Source organism: Equus przewalskii, chromosome 3, assembly GCF_037783145.1.
Source record: "Equus przewalskii isolate Varuska chromosome 3, EquPr2, whole genome shotgun sequence".
Lineage (NCBI taxonomy): Eukaryota > Metazoa > Chordata > Mammalia > Perissodactyla > Equidae > Equus > Equus przewalskii.
In genome coordinates this window covers 97109596-97132027 of record NC_091833.1, presented here as the reverse complement: position 1 = coordinate 97132027, position 22432 = coordinate 97109596, and the positions used below count along the sequence as shown (strand labels likewise).

Sequence of the window (22432 nt, the reverse complement as noted above, 5' to 3'; positions counted from 1 at the left end):
CCTCTCTACTTATGTAACCCAAATTTAGTTTCAATTTTTTTGTATCTCAGAACACCAGCTAGTGTCATATGAAAGCGCTGAAATCAGACATCTAGATAGCAAGACCCACTGTGAGAGTGGCCAATAATTCTCTCTTGAAAAATGTGAAAGTGGGACTGAAATGAATGTAGGAAACATAATGCAATTCCACCCTGAACATGCAAGGTTTAAGCTATTCTGAATGCTTTCTTCCATAGAATAGTTTATACTTCCAAATTTGAATATATTGAAAAACATACTGTCTTAGCCCTCCCTTTTACTCTGCTAGTGAATTTATGTAACCTGTGCTTAGTTGTCCTGCAACTCTTTTTGAGGAGGTCAAAATTCAAATGGAATTTTAACATGGAAATCTACTTGCCTGCAATTAAAATATTGTAAGTTACGTTGCATTTAAAATTCTCTGATCCCTGGTTGTGTATCAGTTCTTAAGTTTGGAAAACACATAATAGAAATGTCTCTTACATGACATTCATAGATATTTATGAAGAACAAAGAAAATGTAATAATATGAGTGTATATTTATTCCCACATTACAATTCTCACTCTTTAAAATGCCAGGTGTTTCTAAAGAAGACATTTAGGACAAGGTGTTTGGAAAGTGTTTGCTTATTAAACAAGATTCACACTTGAATAATTGTGAGAAGATTTTGAAATAGTTTATATTATCTTTTGGTAAAATTATCTGGCTGTACAAATCCATATCCATTTGGAACAAAGGATCTGGGTGTAGGCCATGGACCTAAAAGGCAGATGCATGTGTTAATGCCCATTGTAGATAGACATACCAGCCACTTGTCACAGGTCTCAATCACCAGCCATTCCTAATGGTTAAGAGACAGTGTGATAGAATGAAGTCACCAGACTGAAGTCTCCCATCTTAGACGGGTGTATTCTAGTTATTTCTGTAATTAAACTTTTCCCAATAATAAACTATAAGCTCCTTGTGGTCAGAGACAATGTTTTCCTTGATTTCTTGCTTCTTCTTATGCATCATAGAATCTTTCTTTTGTTATGGCAAAATACAGACAATACAAAATTGACCCACTTAACCATTTTTTTTTTCTTTAGGAAGATTAGCCCTGAGTTAACATCTGCCACCAGTCCTCTTTTTGCTGAGGAAGACTGACCCTAAGCTAACATCCGTGCCCATCTTCCTCTTCTTTGTATGTGAGATGCCAACCACAGCATGGCTTGACAAGTGGTGCCGCGTCCGTACCCGGGATGTGAACCGTCGAACCCTGGCCCTGAAGCGGAATGTGCAAACTTAATTGATGGGCCACGGGGTCAGCACACGACCCTCTTAACCATTTTTAAGTGTACAGTTAAGTGTTATTAAATACATTCATAATATCATGGAACCATCACCACCATCCATCCCCATAACTCTCTTCATCTCATAAAGCTGAAACTCTATAGCCATTAAATTATAATTCTCCATTTCTCCCTCCCCCTAACCCCTGTAGACCACCACTCTACTTTTGAGTCTATAATTTTGACTACTTTAAATAATTAACTTAAAGGGAATCGTGCAGTGTTTTTCTTTTTGTGACTGGTTTATTTCACTTAGTGTAATGTCCTCAAAGTTCATCCATGCTGTAGCATATGTCAGAATTCTTTTCCTTTTCAAGGCTGAATAATATTCTATTGTATGTATATACCACATTATACCACATTTTACTTACCCATTCATTTACTGATGGACATTTGGGTTACTTGCACATTTTAGGTACTGTGAATAATGAATGCTGCTTTGAATGCGGGTGTACAAGTATCCCTTTGAAACCTGGTTTTCACTTCATGTGGATATATATCCAGAAGTAGAATTGCTTGATTATAGTAGTAATTCAATTTTTAACTTTTTGAGGAACTACCATACTGTTTTCCACAGCAGCTGTACCATTTTACATTTTCACCAACAGTGTATAAGGGTTCCACCTTCTCTATATCCTCCGCAAAACTTCTTTTCTTTTCTTTTTGTTATGGAAGCCATCCTAATGGGTGTGAGGTAGTATCTCATTGTATTTTTGGTTTGCATTTCCTTAGTAATTAATTGTGTTAAACACCTTTTCATGTGCTTATTGGCCATCTCTCTATCTTCTTTGGAGAAATTCTATTCATGCATTATAGGATCTTGTAGGTGTATAATAACTCTCGACAAGTGAATAAATGACTGCCTAAAATTCTAGTCCTAATTTTCTGAACAACAGAGTTGTAGAAAAGTTTTTCATTGCTAATCTCTACATGGTAAGAGAAGAAGAAAAAGGAATTATTCAATATAAAAGTCTAATATACAGCTTTTCGTATTGTAGTGTTTATAGTATGAGAAATTAGGGAAAGCGTTAGGCGGCAGAGACGTCGAGCCTAGACGCCATTGCACAGCGATATCATGGATATGTCACATATCCTTTCAAGCCTCAGCTTCACCATTTGCAAATTAAATTATTTACTTTCAGTTATTTTTTTAGACCAAATAGTTGTAATTCTGCATGTTTGATATCCAAGTTACAGTTGATACTTTTCAATCAATCAGTTCTTAGTGGTAAGGAATATATATGTATATATATAAGACTTAGCCTTCTCATTTTTTTGTGTATTAGTCTCTTTACTACCTATGTGATCAAGAACTGAATTCTTAATTATTTGGTTACCATCTTGATAAGTTAAGCCTGATACAGATTACTGGTAAAGGAAAAACTCAACTTTAAATAAATTCTCCTAGATTTACCAACCTTTTCTAGAAGTGAATGGACTGTAGATTTTTGCCAGAACATTTTTCTAAGATTCTGTGATGACCTGGGAATGTCTTGCACCACTAATCAATTCACAAAAAGCACTCCATGTAAATCTGTCTCCTCTGCATTCTTTGCACTATTCTAACAGAGACATTTCTTTAAAACAATGTATTTGTTATTTAATGCATCCATGCATATTTGTTAGATTTTTGTTTTATCTTTTTACCAAAAGATAAAATTTTTTGATCACCGCTTATCATATTAATTTTTCTGTAAGTTATTGCCCAATAAACGTGCAGACAATATTAATATTAAGGAGCAGTTTTAAGGGAATTAATCTCATATTTGCTTAACACATCCTGTTTAGATCATAAATCTTGCAGTGTGCCATGAATTTTATGCATTCAGATATCCAGCTAATTTTCATGTTGATCATAGTCATGTAAATGTTCTTTATTTCCCTGGTATTTTTTCAAAGTCTGTTAATGCGGGAAGATGATTTTTAAGTAATTATCATATGGAACATGTTCCATGTGAAGGGTCAAGGTGTTCTATTGCTATAATTGAATAATAAGTTTTTTTCCCAATTTGTAGAAAAAATACCAGTGGAAATGATTTTTTTAACTTTACTTTTTTCTTCCAAATATATTTGTCTTAGAACATTGACTCTTGTTGTATATTACTGATCTCATATTTGTATAAAATGATATCTGACATACCACAAAATTGTATCTTTCTAAGTTAAAGGTGCATTATATTCAGTATCTTGGTGTTTTAATAGTGTTCCAGAAATATCACTGTGACTTGCAGCTGCCGAACCAACTGAATAATTTTGAGAAACACTGCTCTAAATTTAGAACTTAAAGAAAACAGAAGGAACATTATAAATGTAGAAAAGAGGAAGTTAATATTCCTGGCTACGAAAACTCTTTGAGTACTACAAGATGTAATTAACCCATAAGTGTACATATATGATATCATTCACTGAGTGCCCTTAACAGTTTTCCAGTAGAAAATTGTTTTAGAAATTGCCAGCCAGAGTGGATATTAAAGTTTAGTCTCTCTTTATTTGGATGAAAATGTTCCTCACGAAAAACTTTAAAACATTTATAAAAGTTCATTTACCAGAAGTAACTGCAATTCAAATACTGAAACTAATTTTATTTGAAGAAACAGAACCTTGTTTTGATAGCCATAATGCTGCAGAAGAAGAGTTAGAAATTTACTTTCAATGATGGGGATAGGGATCTCTGTTTCCAAGCTACAGAATTACAATTGAAAGAGAGAGAGAAGGAGAGAGAGCAAGAGAAGGAAAGAAGGGAGGAAGGAGGAAAAGGAAGGGAAGGGAAGGGGAGAAGGAAGGAAGAAAGGGAGGGAGTAAGGAAGAAAAGGAGGGACAGAAGGAGGGAGGGAGGGAAGGAAGGAGGGTTGGAGGGAAGGAAGGGGGAAGGAAGGAAGGAAAGAAGGAAGAAAGGGAGAGAGGGAAAGAAATAAAATAAGCCAGGTCTGAAGAATAACTTAGGAGGAGGATGCTGGGATATGAGTCATTATTATCTATATTACATACAATGATGTCTTAATACAGGCAATTTTTTTTAAGGTTTTAAGCATTTTTCCTTCATTAGCTTGATTTTGACCCGTTACTGAAAAGAATTAGGAAGATAATACTATTATTTTCATAATCAAGAAATAAAATATTCTTTCCTCCCTCTGCAAGCCCCTGGTAATTAATTTTCTTGTCTGCTTTACTCCCTTTTATGTAATTTTCTTCAATACTTTCTCGACTTCAATAGGAATCATTGTACCATAATAGACAAAAACAAGGGCTAAATACAAAGGCGCAGTGAAAGCGTGTTGACATGAGAACAACATGGCAGAGAAGGGTCGCATGGTGTATTTTGCTAGAATGCCTATCTTAAGCCCACAACATGTAAAACACACTTTCCAAATGTTGGGAATCCAAAGGCTTTTCAAAATTTCCATATGTAAGTATGACATTTTACCAATTACATCTGAAATGTAACTCAAGAATTTTCCCTCATGCCATTTTTTTTAAATGTTATTTTAGAGGAAATAAATTTTGGAAGCAAATACAAATTGCTTCTATTTAAGCACTAGCTGAAAAGCATTGCATTAAGAGATATGTGCATAAGAGAAAGTTTAGAGTTCAAAAACCAAAAGATGTTTTATACGGAAAATGTTAACCTATGAGACAGTCCGCAGATGACTGCCCAAATTCATATTTAAGTAACAAAATTAGCAGAATCTTCTCAACTTACATTCAGTAGACCCCTCAGAAAATTCTAAGTTTTCTCTGCAGTTCAGAGGATATTAAGTTACTTATTTTATAGTTGAAACAGGGCAAGGACCCAATCTTAAAATGTTTGTTCCATATGTCAGAATTCCAAGGTATTTCTCTGAACAAATGTATTTATGTAGTAGTTGTTTTAACTTATTACCCACCCTCTAGGTCTAGAAATTGATAAAAAATTAATGGATGCCACTGCATCAAGTCTTAATCAATACTATGACCACTTCACTCATTTTCACTGCACTAAGAGCAGAAAACTTCTCTATTCTAGGCTTTTAGCCTTATCCTATGATTAATTATCATGCCACAGCAACACAATAGTAGTTCAGTTTAATTAGCTATATGGTTTACAGAGAACCGAATCAAGACTTCATTTTTCTGCATGAGATTTACGCTCTTACAGAGGCAAGCTTTTTCCGGATGAAAATTATTTCTGGTCATTCCAAGAAAAAGAAAATCTAGCAAAAGAGAAACATAAAATATACATAAAACATTTAATACCTTAACCTCAAACTTTTGAAATAATAATTGAATGAATGATAAAACTATGTTATCCTTAATTAATGAAGACATTAACTGAATTGTAATTTGAGCAAAACAGTTAAACTGGTTGTATTAGGGACAGCCATCATATACATTTTGGAATGTTTGGGAAAGGAAAGAAAACACAAGCATCTCCAAATATGCTTTTGGAGATAATTGTCTATCCGTGGAGTACCCTCACTTCTGACTCTTTACTGCATCATGTATATAGTTACCAAAACAATTTCCTGTTCACTGTGGATTCACCATTTATTCCCAATTTCCTAAGTTATTATACAAGTGAATGTTAACCAAATGATTATAGAAAAGCATAAATTAGGAGCTGGCCCAGTGGCATAGTGCTTGAGTACACATGCTCCACTTCAGCGGCCCAGGGGTCGCAGGCACAGACCTAGCACAGCTCGTCAGGCCATGCTGTGGTGGTATCCCACATACAAAATAGAGCAAGATTGGCACAGATGTTAGCTCAGGGCCAATCTTCCTCAAACACCCACAAAAAAGCATCAACTAATGTATATGTACATTTTGTATACACACATATATGTGATCTATGCATGTGATGTTATGTATGTAATCTATAAGTGGTATGATCTACAAACACTTAGATTAAGCTTTTATATCATTATACAGTGCTTTTGAAATGTTTGAGTCGAGGACTCTGAAAAAAATGATGACAGCAATATATCCTGTTCTCCTTCAGTTTGTTTATGGTTTTAAGTTATTCATAAATCTTCAATTTTCCCACATCCAAAGCACATCCATAGAAACTCTAGATTAATATCCTCCATGTTTAACCACATCAGGGACAAGACACAGAATCAATGGTGTTTTCGCAATAAAGATACTGGAAATACAACCAGTCCTCTCAGAATTGAAGGTTGTTGTTCTGTCTCTAATGTGATTCATAAGGATTCAATCTTGGTCTTGGATGCCATCTTTCACAAATGCACAGTAAAATCAGTACCTGTTTTATGCAAACTTCATACTGCATAAAATAAAAATCTCCCCTAAATGCTCCACTCAAGATTCATAATGAATTCTTTTTTTTTTTTTTTTTGAGGAAGATTAGCCCTGAGCTAACATCTGCCGCCAATCCTCCTCTTTTTGCTGTGGAAGACAGGCCCTGAGCTAACGTCCATGCCCAACTTCCTCTATTTTATATATGTGGGATGCCTGCCACAGCAGGGCTTGCCAAGCGGTACCATGTCCGCCCCTGGGATCCGAACCAGTGAACCCCGGGCCACTGAAGCGGAACGTGCAAACTTAACTGCTGTACCCCTGGACTGGCCTCAATTCTTTTTTTTTAAGCAGAAACTCCTCCATTTCATTCGCATAATATTGCTAACCAAGATCACTCTGATTTTTCCTTTCTTGTTCAATTAATGATATTTGTTTGGTTGTTGTTTTTATTGTACATTCTTGAGAACATTTTCAAGTCAATTTGTATTCCTAGATAACTTATAAATCGGGATAGAGGCAGTTTTTCAGTGTTCTGTCTCTGTATCTGATCTTTTCTCTTGCTCTAAAAGACATTGTTTTATCTTCCCAACCTGTTCACTTCCCCTGGTTGGTTATTTGAATGGATTTAAAAGCATTTCAGCCTCTTGGCAAATCTCTTTTTATCTTAGTTTTTCTCAACCTTAATCTATTTTCCTGTACCAAGTCTGTAATTCTGCCCCTACATTCTTTTATTTCCTATGAACTTATCTCTAATCACAGGCATTTTTTTTCCTGCATAAAACCTGCAATACCCTGTGTTACTATTCATCCCATTCGGTTCTCACAGATTCCATAGATCAGCATTTCCATCAGCATTCTGGGCCACACAGATCCCTTTTCCCGGCTCACAGCGCTTCCTATAGTTATCTCAGCCAAATGAGAGTGTCTGTGCAAAAGTCTGTGTAACGACTATCACTGTTAACCTTATGTTATTTTCTCTAGTTATTTGCAGACAATATTACCGTTAGCCACCGAAATCAAAAAAACAACAACTTGGACTAGAATGTAGGTATTTGCTCTCTTTTTGCCTGAACCACGTGATTGTCGGTTTTGTGGTTCTCCCCTTCTCTGTTTAAGGCAGTTGGTTCACGCCTGCAGAGACAGCTCCAGCACCAACATCTGCCTGAAATAAGTGGTTTAGAGAAATATTTAAAGCAACAGTCTGAACACACCTCAAGTACCTATTGGTCTAATCTGATCTTGTTTCTTCATTCTGATTTTACTGGTTTCTGAATTACACACCTGACAGAATTCTCAAAATAGCAACATGCATAGTATCTTTGTTTTATTTCCAGGACTTTGGTCCTCACTTCATTGCCTGCCCTCTCTCATGTCTCTGTTGGAGAGCAGAATCCTGATACCAAAACCCAGCTTGCTAAAAGTAGGACCATATCTCCTAATGCCGGGGTTTCTTATAGATAACTCCTGCTCCTGAATTTGCCAGAACTCTGCTATGAGACCTGTTGGGAGATGTTGCAATGCAGTGTTGGCCTTCCAGGTGCCACTGCTGTGCTACATAAGCACACATTGCCTCTTCCTCCAGCCGCCCAAGAGTACCTGTAGAGGCTGCTTATGTGGGCTTCTGACACTTCCTTTGGCTGCTTCCCCAGAGCCTATAAGGAGGAGAATGCATTCCTAGCGCTCCTACTTATGCACTGGCACACTGAATTTAAATGATGCTTGACTGTAAACATGGCCATTGGGACACTAGCTGTGTCTCCTTTATTTTCCCTATCTTACATGGTTCATATCTGTGATACTTATGCTTTCTTTGTCATCTCTGTCTCTTTCTCGTTCTCCCTGGTAGCTGTAGCATCTCAGTTGCTTTCTATTTCATTACTATTCTCATGCAACTCAGGCTTTAGTGAATCATTCATTTATTCATTCCTTTATTCAACAAGTATTTAGCAAACACACATGGCTGCGCTGTTTATAGCATGGAAGATGCAAAGGTCAGTAAAACAGACCACTCTCACTGATACGAAAAACTATAAAAAAAAATAAGTAAAAGTTACAATAATTTATAATTGCAATAAGTGCCACGAAAGAAATGAAAAAGCCTAATGTTATCAAGAAGAGAGAATGGGAGTGGGGACAAGAGTTACTTTATACTGCATCATCAGGACCAGTCTCCCTACAGAAGTCTTTGAATAAACACCTTGATGAAGTGAGGATGTGAGCCGTGCAAATATACAGGAGATCAATGTTCCAGGAAAGGTAAGAGAAAACAAAAGCCCTGTGGTCAAAAAGGGTTTCGTTGTTAGAAGAACAGGAAAATCTGTGTGGCTGAAGCAGAGTGCCTGCATTGAAGCATGGGGTGGAGCGAGCTTGGAAATGTTACAGAGAACTTATGAGACATGCACAATAATTTGGATTTTATTTTTAATGAAGTTAGGAATCAAAAGAAAGGTTTAAGCCAGAAAGTTCAGGTGGCTGGCTTATGTTTAAAAATGGCTGCAGCCAGTGCAGTAGTCCAAGTAAGAGATGACGGCGTCTTGGACCTGGGTAATATTAATGATATTGATAAAAATAGATATTTGGGTATCTTTGTAGGTTCAACTGACATACCTCCCTATGGCTCTTTGGGGAATGTCATTCATCTCTCAGTGTTACTTTATGATTTTTACATCTTCATAAGACAGCCAAAGATTTTACTTCACATGCAGAATGATCCCAGTAAAAATTCAAGGTGTCTTCAATGCCCAGTTATTGTCTGGGCAGAATACAGCTTCTTAGGAATGGGGAACAATATTCACATACAGCTAACATTAGCAATGGGGGAATCAAAAGATAGACCAATGGAAGATTTGGTTGTTGAAAAGGAATGATAAGAGCTGGCAGTAAAAATGTCAACATTTCTAAGAGGACATAGTGGACATTGTATATAACGATGCATGACTTGAAAATGAGTATAAAGTATTTAGCTTTGATATAAAAGATGCTATTGGAGAAACACATTTCAATTATTTCCTTCTTAAACCAAAATAAAGAAAATTTCCTAAAATGTAAAATATGTTCCCTTGTGACTCTCTTATTGCTTATAGTATATAGTATGTGAAACTTCAGCATAGTGCTCAAGGCTCTTCAAAATCCATCCTGTTCACCTTTATCGGTTATTATTCCTAACATATGGTTCATGTTCTTGCCACACTTAATTTCTTAATTATCTCTCCGTACTTTATACATTTCTTTTAAAAGCACTTACCTCTGCTATTGTCTATTGTCTCTACTTAGATGTTTCCCTCTTGCTTATCCAATTCTAAAGTTACTATTTCAAATCCCACTAAAAATATCACCTTCTCTATGAAAACTACCCTGAGGTTAGCAATGAGTTTCCATAGCAGTTCCTAGACATCTTTAATTTAGAAGAGTCTACTTTCTATCTAGGTAAGTTTATATTTCTGTATCCTCCACTAACTTACAAACTGCTTCTTGAAACGATGGTATTATTTATTTTTTTCTTTGCACACTGACTATACAGAATAGTCGACTACCAATAAATGTGTGAGGAATTGAATTAAAATCCTATTGCACGTAACCATAATCTAACCCAAAACCACACCAAATAAACTGACGTGTAATTTGGACTGAAAGCAGGGACCATTGTGTTATATTGTTCCTAGGGTTGTTCATCAAGGCAGGCTCTATTTGCAATTCCGTAATGAAGACAGAGATGTTTACATGACATCCTCACATTTTTTTGGTCTTACAAAATAAGCACATGCTTCACAAATTTTTATTACAATAATTATCATCATAGAGGCCAAGCCATTCAGATGCTTTGCAACTTGTTCTCCTGTATTATCTTAATTAATCTGACAGCATTGGTTTAGGTAGGTAGTTGCTAATTCTATTTTGGAAGGAAAAAATGTAGAAGCAGAGAGGGGTTAAGCAACTTTCCTAAAATCTCATAGCAGAGAGATATAATTCCATGTCTTTCCGACCCCAGAGTGCTTGTCCTTTCCTCTGTATTACACTGACATAGAGAAACAAAACATCACCTTAGAAAAGGGTAAGGGTGCACATTAAGTCTCTGATGCTGCTCTAAGAAATAAAGAGGAGAGCCTGCATGCTCTATTTACCTGTAAGCCTGTGGTGTTCATTAGGTGTTAAAAAGGTTTGCTACTGGCCAACCACTAAGGGGCAGTGATACACAATTATCAGCTCACTGTGGATGTGAGCTGTGAGTCAGGGCAACTCCAAGTCCATTGCAAGGAAAAGAATTGAATCCTCTTGGTTTTATTTCTCAGTAGAGAACTGGAGCAGAAACAAAGCAAAACACTTTGTCTCCCCCCAGGATCTAGTTATACCTTTTACTAAGACAAACACATCACATTCGATTCTCCTCTGCCACTGCTGACAAGAGAGAAATACATTCAGAGAACCAACTGGAGCAGCCAGATTACTCTCACACAAAAAGAAACGGTGACTTCGTTTACAGATCACTTTCTCGCCTTTACTCACTGTCCTATGCTCACAGAAGCAAGCAAGTTAACATCTATCATGAAAAGATGTTCTCTTTTCATGGCTCAACTTTAAGATTTCAAATGGGCTATAATGTCTGAATGCTTGGCCTCCAGCAATTAGTGTACTGGTAGCTAATGTCCTCTAAGCTTTATCAGCTCCAGATTCTTTGCATAATATCCTCAGATATTGCTTTTATGCTGGGCAAGGTTGGAGGCAGGGAAATTGCTATTGCAAAGGTTAGGGAGAAAATCCTTGTACTATAGCTGACATGCCGTATTGATCTAGTACAAAATCCAGCCATTACTGAGACAGATGGGGGAGCTCTGAGACTCTCAATCCAAAAATTGCATCAGCTATTGCTGATGCTGCTGCACATGCTGACAATAGCTACAGTCTGAAAAGCACAGTTTACATGCCTGAAATAAATTGTTTTGATTAGAACCTTTAGGAGAGAAAGTCATAAGGTACAGTTTTATTGACTACTTGCCAAATAGCACAGACCCATGTACTGTAAGCTTGTTTTGCTCATGTAAGTCCAGTTCCAACTAGGCTTTCATTTTCTAAGGTTACGGACTTGGAGTATAATATATTATCATTTACCCTGAATCATTGCACACGTGGCATATGAGGAAGTAGAATTAATTCTCAAGTGTTGCTGACCTCTGTGTATATGTTTGTTTATTATCTTGTTTTCTTATAATAAATATACTCTAATTTTGTGTGATGAAGACTGCTTTGATTGCTTGGTAATCTGTTAAGTGTTGTGGCCAACAAAGTGAGTTCAAAAAACTGTCACTGGGCACTAAAGAAACAAATTGTAAAGAGAATAACCATGTAACTAGCCATATTTAAAATGCCTACTCTCCTTTTCTGCTCTTCTTTCTTCCCTGAAGCATAGTTTTTTCTCCTGCAGAGAGCTTTCTTTTAATCTGTTGCTGTTTTTCAAAAACAAGACAATTGAGTGCAATCAACCAAACAAAATTTGGACAAATTGTTGTGAAATGCAAAACGAGAAACCAGCATGCTTTTCTTGTTCTTTCCAAAGCTGGACCTGTGTTACATTATCCTCCAAGAAAGCAGTGCACTGTGATGCTCTTTTCTCAGTGAAATGCATGGAGATCATTCTTTCTTACTTTCTATGTGGGTTTCCGAGTTGGCCATTACAGATAGAATTGAGTATACACAAGATTTACTATACGTACTACAGTATACCTGTAATGAGACCATTCTGGTGTGCCTGTTGTGCCTACATGAAAACAAACATCTTGCCTAGAAAGAAAATGTTTTCCATACATAGACTTTTAGGAGTACATAAATTAAGGATGGCAGTAAAAAGAAACCATATATATTGTCTATGTTATTACAGACACTGTCTTGGATGTGTTACATGCATTATTTCATTATATGACAAATTTACAAAAAGAAATACAATAGCTATACACTGCTGTACCTGTTAAGTGTAAACTTTTTGTTCATCAATCTTCTGATACTTACTATTCCTACTAAGTTCTAACTTTGCGTCAGATTAATTAATCAATTAATAAAATGAATGTAGAACATAATGACTTCCCTCTGGGATTTAAAATCCATCCAAGAGATGTGAATTATTGCATTCCGTTGTTAGTTAGGAAAGGCTAAATGTCAAATGATTATTAAAGCTGTGTAATAAGATACCAATAAGGGCCAGACATTGCTAGCTGAATAGAACAATAATTTATTTTATATAACAAATGCCTATTAAAAAATGAACAGGTGTTAATTGAAATGGCAACATCAGTGTATATGGCTATTTGACCAATCGCACTCCACGTTTCATAAATTGTTCTTACTATGTGCTGACACCATCAGATTCTAAAGTGGTGAGATCTGGGGTCTCAATATTTAATAACTCATTTGAATGACAAGTTGCCGAGCTTTCAATTTATATGCTGTAAGAGAGCTAAAGGTGGAATTAAATCTGCTAAAATCTGCATCTTGGACCTGGGGGTTAGCTCTGATATATAGGACCACAAATTATAATTTTCAACATGCAGCCGGCATTACCAGACACTCAAAAATGCTAATTTCAAAGTACCTGTCATTTCATCTAAATGACGTGAACATAGTATTGCTACAATGTGTAACATGAAGATTTTTATCATCATTATTACAAATAAATGAAAAAGATTATTACATGAAATTAGCAAACATTTCTCTATATGCCAGAAATGGCAGGTGTGATTGTGTGGGGTTCGCTTATCTAGACAACTTACCTCATCCAGTTATGCTCTGAGAATGTGAGGCTGTCATATGCAGCAGGAATGTGTAGCTGTTCAACTGCGCTGAAAGAGTTAAATGCTGTCCCTCTGCTCTTAAGCGGCCAGGAGGGTCATAAGCATTGAGATAAATGAAGCATCATTTATTACCTCTGTCTCTTCCACTGTGCTTTTGAGAGGAAGTATTGGCACTTACTTTGCAACAGATCTGATCTTCTGTTCTCTGAGGAAATGCTGTCACTGGTATTATTTACTCTCTGAGCAGCAAATCCTCATAAATTATAATGGTTCTCCACACAGCCATTTACAAATTTAATCAGGGATGATTTCCTTGCCTTTTTCCATTATCCCCAAATTATTTTCAGGCACTGTAATATACTAAGTCCAGTACCTTGTTTATTCCAGAAATATGACTACAATAAGCTTCCAATCTAAAAGAAAGGATATAGATGAAGATACATCTAGTTTATAGCCTATTAAAAAATATATTATTTCTCTCACTTTAAAGGATGTAAGTGCTGCCAGAGATTCTAAGTCACCCTGTGTACCAAGACCCTTTATTTCTTCCCATTGACAACACACACCACCCTAATAAACAATAAGGATAGAATGTTAACATGAACCAGAGCTTCATGCCTATAGGACAGACTTTGAAGACAAACAAACCTGAATTTGTGCTCTGCCTCCACCATTTACTAGATATGTGCCCATGAGACTATTTTAGCTGCTCTAGGATTCAGTTTCTTCAAATGTAAAATGAAATAATATTAATACATCTCTCACACAATTGTTATTAAGAGTAAATGATATAATGGATATAAATAACAGAGAGAAGTCTAGATATAGTCAGTACTCAAGAAATGATAGCTATTTTTTTTTTTCTTTCTTTGGGTTTCTCCCCAAAACCCCCTGGTACATAGTTGTATATTCTAGTTGTGGGCCTCTCTAGTTGTGGCATGTGGGACGTCGCCTCCACGTGGCCTGACGAGTGGTGCCATGTCCAGGCCCAGGATCCAAACCAGCAAAACCCTGGGCCGCAGTAGCAGAGCGCGTTAACTTAACCACTGGGCCACGGGGCCGGCCCGGATGATGGCTATTATAAACAGCCCACCTCTCCTCTCTTTTTAAATGAATCAACTTAACCTGGAAGAATAAATAACAGCCAAGGATCATATTAAGAGTTGGGATAGCCCTGGAGTTTGAACATGCGTCTCCTATTTTGGATCACTTTCTATTAAACTCTTCGCTGTAGTAGTTTATATTACATAAGACACTCAAATGTAGATAACTCCCTGAGCAGTTTACTCACTGTTTAGTGTGGATACTATCATTTTTGTGCCATTTCAAGTAAAGTATATAGGAGTAGTGACCTATCACCTCTGGATATTGCCCTGGAGATTCCAATGACGTTTCAGGCTTATCTCAAACTATTTTTATGTTTGGACATGGTACTGTCGGACACTGTTGCTGGATGACGCTGAGCCGTCTCAAAAATACTCAACAAGACTGAGATTAATAAGCTAAGTAAAGGACCCTGGAACAAAGGCCTAGAGTAGGGTAGCCCGAAGAAATTGAAAGAACGGCATTTCTCTTCCTGAGGCAGAGAAGGAGGAGAGGGCCACAAGCTGGAAGTTGTATTTGATTTATCTTTGCATTCTGCTTATAGTGATACCTGGGAGCTAATAATGGTAAAGAACAAGGAAATATTTGAACAAGCAGACTGAATGCTAAGAGCACATAGCTACATAGATCTATTTCTTTTTAAATAATTAGATTAATGACTATTTGAAATTGCAACAGGCAGACATTAATAACTTTCTTAAAAATAAAGATAATTTATTATTTTTTGTATCAGTGATCATCCCAATCTTCTGAATTTGAAGACTTAGGAAGCCAAATATATAAGCTTTTTAATAATAGGCCCAAATTCAGAAAATAAGAGTAAAAAAGTATATGCAAAAAAAAAATATCATTAGTTTACCATGCCACATTATTACAAAGGATTTAATTGGGCAAAACAATAAAATAATTGCATTCTACTCTTGTGTCATTAATTTCAGTTCTGGGATTACATTATATTTTGATCTGATTTCATTGAATAGGGGCAAAAGGTAACATTCAACCCTTTCCAAGTAAGAAATGATCCAAAATATATAAACTTTCAAACTTTGAAGTCATTTTTTTAGTCTATGAAAAATATGTGTTTGCAAGTACCTATTTGTATATGTGAGTTGATGAATACTAGAGGTATTGAAAGCAGTATATTGAAAGATAAACATATATTTATAAAGAGCTGGAGTCTCTGAGGCATCCCCATAAATAACACTTCTCTTCTTTACCCAGATGTTTTAAACGGATGTCTAAAACAAAGGAAAAGGAGATGGCAGGCAAAATATCATCTCATCTACTGATTGAGACTGAGCTGGGAAAATGTCAGTTAGTGTTGGAGCTAAATGGTTCTAAGTAACCCCTAAAATAGAGTAGGTGGCTCATCCCATCACTGTGGAGTTCTTCGGTTCCATTACTAATCTTATGACTCTGTCTCTCAGATTTGAACCTTTCTAAATCGTTATCAACATTAATATAAATGCTGGAATGTTTATTACACAATCAAGAACATGAAAATAAGTGATTTTCTACAGGGAAGTAAAACAGTATAGTAATAGTTTAATCCAAGAAGAGCTAGAATTTTGCCTCAAATATCTTGCCATTTCAAAGTCTATGGTACAGCAATGTCACTTCTCTTCAATATGGTGTCCATTTCTCACTTAGCTTAGCAATTATCTTAGACCTTTATTGCCGATGCAGCATTTCCTTTGCACTGGTAGTCTACCCAAGCAATATGGATATGTCATGTCTGTTTAATTTTAATGAGCTTTACACTCAACACAAAAGATGATTTCTATATCTGTCATGCTCTTGCCATTTGATGTAATAACAATCGCAAGTTTAACAAACCTGAAATACTTTACCTTTGTGTTCTCTTTCATACTTTTCATAATTTTGCACATTTAAAACTCATTCCCTCTACCACTTAAAAAAAATACATGGGAGACAAGTCTCCTGTTTCAGCATTGTTTTTAACAGAATACGATCTTGTTGTCTCTATTCAAAATTTTGCCTGAGGAATAATGGAGTTTTATTGGAACGATTCTTAGTGAAGCAGCCTTCTTAACTCCTTTGTTTCTTTTTTCCTCAAACTCATCAAACATGTAAGACAAACAAAGCCCCTGAGGACAGACTATAGGGACAACTGTTAAATCTACCATCTATGTCATATATCCCAGTCCTTCCTCTTGTCATATACTTAGCACATAGCAGACAAAGGAATTCAGTTATATGACTAGCTGTTGGACATTTAATAACAATAGCTAAAACATTTATTAATTGTTGTATCCTTTCATAACAAAGTTAAAAGAATGCTTATGTGAGAAGGTAATAGGAAGTAGCTATTATCCTATCACTATTTACTTAACAGTCAAACTGAGACCACATGGCTAAACCAAAGATATATAAGTAGTTCATCTACCTCAGTCCAAATATGAGTATGTTTAGAAATCTCAAGAGGTCATTGTTATTACTATCCCCCTTTAATTCCAGCAAATAATAATAATAAAGCTCCCAATAGCGTAAAATATGGACTTCTTTCTGTTCTTAGGTTCATTTTTGCCCACGAGAGAAAGTCACTTTTCTCAAGGGTGAGACTGAGAGACGAGAATTAACAAGTGTGACCCAGCCTCGTCTTCTCTCTCTGATATATCTGCTAGAAGATAACACATAATCTCTGCATCATCTTCTTTAAAGCTTTACACGGGCAGGACCCTATGGGGATGTCTTCTAAGTTCCCAGTAATGCTTGAAAGTTGATGGGCATGTTCAATTTCAGGGTTTAGTCTAGTTAAGCTTACAAAGCTACCAGAGTGAAGGACAACTTCTCCAGTTTAGGCTTCATCAGTATTCTTGGTTCACATTTGATCTCCATATGTCTGATCCCTGCGTCTCTTAATTGATTACAACTAGAGCAGAAGAAAAAAGAGATGCTATTTATTGTTCCCTCTTCAAGATGCAACAATAGCTCACATTTATTGATGTTTCATTTATCTGAATTTTATAAATTTATATTGCTCATAAACCCCACTGAATTATGATTCAGTGTTTCACAAACACTTAATTATTTACCTCTATAGCAAAATTATAGTTTTCATTATATTTATAATAGCTTTATTAACTTTTCATTACTTAGATGCAATTGAACATTAGTAAAATCTCAAACAGTGATCATAGGTAAGAGACTTAAGCGACAACAAACTCTAAGAAATGAAGAAGAAATCAACTCAAATAACATCTAAATTTACTGGAGGATTTGGAAGCAAAGAGCGTAAATTCTTTTTTAAATGTTTTAATTGTGTCCACCTCCAGGAAATCACAGTATTATGAGACTTTTAGCGAAAAGAGTTTGAAGCTTTTCAACCTTTGAATATTGTTGGCTATTTCCCAAGTTTTCCTTATTTTCCTAGAACAGCTTAGAATCACTACCCTGGGATTTCCCTGATTCTTTGTAAATCCAGTCATACAGACAAAGTGTCTTTTACATAACATTTTAGTACCTCAATTTATCTGGGTACAAACCAGTTTCAAAGCATCTTTAATATGTCTTTGTTTAATATATTAATAAATGAATCAGCAGGAAGTGGACTGATTTCCTTTACTTACAGCCACAAGTCATTGCTGTTCCTCGAGAACATATGTTAACGGTATGTATTTTGACTTTCCACATTTTTTTAAACTTTTATATGGTATTTATTACATTTTACTTTACACTTAACTGAGTCTGATCACCATCCCCCCAAAACGTCAGGAGAAAATGAGAGAAAAAAGGAATTTTCAGATTCCCTTGACTCCTTCTTGTATTTCTTGTCCTTCAAATATAAAGTGATACGTTTTCTGTAGGCCAAGTGCTTTGAGTTCATTTCCCATTTATGAAAATCCAAGCATGCAAATATCCCTGAGCTCTCAGAAAGGCAAGCTCAATTTAAGCTGTGTCACTGAGGAACAAAGGCAATTAAATTAGCCTTCCCTCTTCTCCTCGATGCCTTTCTCCTGACCATACCACTTTACTGATAATTTGTCTCAAAAATTATGTCAAGAGAGCTCAAGATCAAACTCACATAGTACTCACCATCATAAGCCTCACTTCACCTCGAAAAAGCCTTGGGTAAGACTCACTTTCCTTATTACTTTCCACTCTGATGAAAACGTTCCTCAGGAGTCCTGGGTCTCTTCAGTGACACTGATGTGCCCTCACCCCAAACTTAAACTTTCATTTCCACTTTAAATGTCATTGAGGGGACCTTCTCTGTGGAAGCGTTGTGATTAGAACAAATAACATGCCTGATATTACCTTCAGTTTACTTTTGCTGAAAGTTATTCTTGTCCATCTTAGAAATTTAAACCTGGAAAAGATCTTAGCAAAAAGACTAGGTAAAATTCTGTATTATGCCATGACCAACATGCGACCATTTGGTCACTAATATAGATTCAGTGAATACCTTGAATGGGAAAGTTACTTAACTAGAATTTGGGAACAATATCTAAGCTATCTAATTCGTGTAGTAAACAAGAAGAGGAACACAATTTTAAAATCCAGAGTGGTAATCATGAATAATCTTAAAATTCTATTCTGAGTGCTTTGCACTTAGAAAAGATCATAGTCCAGGTTGTGTGTAGACTATTGTGTAGAGCCAGCCCATAACATATTGCTTCACTCATATCGGCATTTGTTGACTTATTTACCAACATCTTCCAGTGATTTTTTTTAATCTTTCTTAAATATTTTGATGAAATAGATTTATCTCATTTCCCAGTAGTCTGAGAGTACTTACACATAGTTTCTGATGTCTGGGAAGCCATTACAAAATATGGAAAATATAATCAAACTCACCAAGACATACCCATTCACTGCAAAACTATGAAAATGCAAAACTATGCAAATGCTCAAAGATTAGATATGCATAGCAGTGTTATTCTGGTGGATGTATGTATGAGAAACTGGTTATTTTATGTAATTTTTTTTCCTTTTTAAAAATAACAGAGGTGATGTCCCTTGGATCATCAATAATGGAAAACCATAGTTAGTACTGAAAATCCATATTCATACAACAGAAGAAATGTGAATAAAATTCTAAGCATTGCGTTGAGCTGGGTCAAGGACAGCTGAAATGCTTAACTGTCATTTTTTTTTAACCGTTTTCAGCCAACCTGTGAAAATAGCAGGAAGAAATGTCAACCTAGAGACACTGTCCATCAGACTATGTCATAGTACAAGGACCTAGTAAACATATTAGAGCCCCATGGGGAATCACTTGGGACACTGACACTTCGTATTTTTGCACTTATGCAAAAGGCAAAATGTTAAATGAAATTCATTCAAATATCCATATATTCCTTAGAAAGATATAAATTATTTGGGGAATGATGAAGCTCAGCGACCAAGAAAGCGAGAACGGGCATTTAATGATCCTTCCCCACAGGATTACGCTACCATTTTGGACCTCCTCTGCCCTTCTTCCTCGAAGGGGCTGTTCCTCGTGATGTCAGGAACGCTGACAGTTCTGCTAACCATACACAGTTGGAGGAGGAACATAGCTGAATTCTTCTGTCCTGTCTTCTGAAGAGGTCATTCTTTCAAGCAGTAGCTTTAGCAATTCACTTCAATTTGGAGGAAATGAGTTTTTCTTACTTAACTGCCCCATTCTCAGACATACCTTTGGCTTATCAATAGGAAAGGTCTATTTGGGGTTCATCAATACATAAAGGGGTTTTTCCAGTCACAAGAGATTCTTACTTTTCAATAGAGTTACTTTCTCACCTTTCCTTTGCCAGGCAATTCCCAGGCTCTCTCTTACAGTTGTGTTATTTGAAAACCATTACCCTCACTAATGGTATGAGGATTGTGATCTAAGACTTGACTGTAACCATTTCAAAGTGCTAAAGTTAGTGGTAATGCCACCTCAGTGACTAAAGAACACCAACTGAATTGAAACGTTCTCTTGTTAATAAAAAAAACCTCTACAACTTCAGGGAGAGTGAGCAACAATGACTTACAATGTCCAGAACAGCAGGGAGCTCTCCTGTACATACAAGTGGAAATAGTCATGTCTTGGTTATATTGGGGATGAATTTCTCTTAGGAGGGGATTTTGGTCTTTGTGCTGTAGGTTTTTGGGCTCTCAAGAGAAATAAAGAAGCGTCCCTGAGAATCCTGGGTACCCTTAGATAAAGGATATCTAAATGGCCTGAGGTGCAAATATGACACATTTCCTAATACATCAGCACAGAATCAGAATTTGATATTAACCTCCAAATGGCACTAATTCAGAAACATATTTTTTTAATCAGCTTGGCTGTTTCCATATCTCTATTTTTATATTTCTTGCCTGTCACCCTAATTTAAAGTCACTTTGACAAGGGGACTATTTTGGGTTCCCATTTCTAGTCCTTCTTTATGCTTTTGTGTTTTCTGCCTTTTTAGTTTCAATTGTAATCCCAATTAGATATGAGAATGATATGTATGCTAGATTGTGCCCTATACACAATTGGGATTCAGGAAATGCTGTTTCTTGTAAATAAATAACTCATACTCTTCCTGTAATTAATTGTGACCTCATGATTACAATAGTAGCTTATCTGACTCTAGATCAAACATCAGTATTCTGAAGGATCAGGTCCATTGCTAGAGTGGCATAGATGCTTTAGGTATTCAATAAATATTAATCAATGTGGATGGAAGTAGATAAAAGATGATACTGCTAAAATGGGGATAGACAATATCTTTTAACTTAAATTTTAGATTTTTATATAATAATAAATAATATGCTACTATTATCTACTTAAGGAAGGAAAAAGTCTCCTGCCCTTTTTTTAAGAATATTAATTTTTAGGTACAGAGAGTCATGAAAGGACTGGGAGTTCTATCCTTACTGAAAAACCACTTCTATAGTTTTTACCAGTCTAATTCTGAAACAAGTCAGCTTTTAAATTGCACTGTCAAGAGGGTAAATATCTGCACTTATATTAAGCTGTTGCATTAAGTTCAATAACCATTCTTTTAAAATGAGTAGTTTACTAGAGTTGTACCAACTCTCCATTTTCAAAAGTTGTACGGTTAAACTTTCTCATTTTTACTTATGGGGTCTTGGAAGAAATAATTACTGAGTTCTAAGACTCACAATAGCTATGTTTCAGATTTATAGTGCATGCCTATATCTTTCAGAATGCAGAACTTTTGCACAGTGTGATATGTGCTTTGGGCATGCATCAAAAAGAATTTCCAAATTGTATATTGGCATGTGGAAGGGAGGGTGGAGTATCAGTGATATCGAGATATTAATTATTCAGTTTTACTGCCATGCATTATGAATAATGAATGTGACATTCAATGGTAGAACGGCAGTTCCCATCAGGATGCAGTGCTCTATAAACATGTGTAGGGACACCAGGGCATGAGCAATATAATTAATTGCTCCTAGATCTTAGTATGAAGACCTCATTTTCATCAGGACTACAAGGATGGGCCTGTGCTTTTATATGCCTCTGGTTTTGACACAGCAGGTAGCATGAGATAGGATAAAGTCAATAAGGCAAAGTGGATTAATTCTGTTGGTAGAGAGAGCTTAGAAAAGTTTTGAACTGTGATCTGTGGCAAACTGAGGTAGAGAAAATGAACTTCCTTTCCTTTTTCCTTTTTTCCTTTTTTAGTTTCTTTTTTTTAATGCTCTTACTTTTTACCAATAAACGTCTGTCAGCATTTACTTAGCATCACAAAATCAGGTTCTAGTGGCTGCAAGCTCAGATGCTGGAGCAATTCAGAGCTTGTTCCAAATCAAGCTCGGGGATCCAAGAAAAGTTATTTCTCTAATAATTTCTTCACTTTAAAAAGTGGTGAAAACAATACCTAAACTAATAGGTTGATATGAGGACTCAGATAATTCTTGAAAGCAAATACTGGTTAAAATTATTGTTGTTATTATTGTTATTGAAGATGTACCTTCGTTTCTACAAGGCATGTCAGGTACTATGAGAAAGCCTG

General features: G+C 36.0%; 1 long non-coding RNA gene across 1 annotated transcript in view; it reads right to left on the bottom strand.

Moving 5' to 3' along the window:
* Positions 1–22432, bottom strand: part of LOC139082330 (uncharacterized) — a 38303-nt gene that overhangs the window by 7681 nt on the left and 8190 nt on the right. The window lies entirely within an intron of this gene.